The sequence below is a fragment of the Rutidosis leptorrhynchoides genome, chromosome 6 (genome assembly GCF_046630445.1).
Source record: "Rutidosis leptorrhynchoides isolate AG116_Rl617_1_P2 chromosome 6, CSIRO_AGI_Rlap_v1, whole genome shotgun sequence".
Lineage (NCBI taxonomy): Eukaryota > Viridiplantae > Streptophyta > Magnoliopsida > Asterales > Asteraceae > Rutidosis > Rutidosis leptorrhynchoides.
Window position 1 is genome coordinate 395508108 of NC_092338.1, and position 1181 is coordinate 395509288.

The 1181-nt window shown below is 37.7% G+C and overlaps 1 non-coding gene across 1 annotated transcript; it reads right to left on the reverse strand.

The window, feature by feature from the left end:
• Window positions 1–685: 685 nt before the first annotated feature.
• Window positions 686–792, reverse strand: LOC139856347 (small nucleolar RNA R71). Its single transcript, XR_011761834.1, has one exon. It is a non-coding gene; the product is annotated as a small nucleolar RNA R71 (small nucleolar RNA).
• Between the last annotated feature and the right edge of the window lie 389 nt (window positions 793–1181).

Consider the following 1181-nt stretch of genomic DNA (forward strand, 5'->3'; position numbering starts at 1 on the left):
GTACTTCGTTTCGGTGACTACACTTGGTACAGTGTAGTGAGATTTCATAATAAAGGGAATATGTGACATTGATTAAATGTTAAGTATGGTTACCAAGTGTTCAACCACTTAGAATGCTTTACATACACTTGCGAGTGTATTATGTTTATGATTATGAAATCTTGTGGTCTATTAAAATATTGAAATGATTATTATGATAAACCTATGAACTCACCAACCTTTTGGTTGACACTTTAAAGCATGTTTATTCTCAGGTACAAATTAAGTCTTCCGCTATGCATTTGCTCAATTTAAGGACATTACTTGGAGTTGATCATCGCAATGGGACCAAATGTTGATGACTTCGTCCAGGTGGATAAGGACGGTTCTTTACATTAAGCCAGACATTAATGTTCCAGATTATGAAATCAAGGGACACATCCTACACATGGTAACTAATCAATGCCAATATAGTGGTACGCTAAAAGAAGATCCAAACGAACATCTTCGAACCTTTAATAGGATATGTACTCTATTCAAAATCAGAGAAGTTGAGGATGAACATATCTATCTCATGTTGTTTCCCTGGACTTTAAAGGGAGAAGCCAAAGATTGGTTAGAATCGTTACCTGAAGGGGCGATTGACACATGGGATATTTTAGTTGAGAAATTTCTTAAAAGATTCTTTCCGGCATCTAAAGCCGTGAGACTTCAAGGAGAAATTGTTACGTTCACGCAAAAGCCAAATGAAACATTATATGAGGCATGGACAAGATTTGGAAAGTTGTTGAGAGGATGTCCTCAACACGGTTTAGACACTTATCAAATAGTACAAATATTCTACTAAGGTGTCAACGTTGCTACACGAAAAGACATCGACACAGCAGCTGGTGGTTCCATTATGAAGAAAACCGCAACCGAATCTCACAAAATCATTGATAACACAGCATCCCATTCGCATGAGTGGCACCAAGAAAAAGATATCTTTCGTTCATCTAAAGCGGCTAGAGCCGATTCTAGCCATGACTTTGATTCCGTTTCTGCAAAAATAGATGCTTTCGAGAGACGAATGGAAAAGATGACTAAAGATATTCACGCAATACGAATCAGTTGTGAGCAATGCGGTGGACCACACATAACGAAAGATTGTCACATTGAACAAACGATGGAACAACGAGAGAATGTTTCCTACATGAACCAAA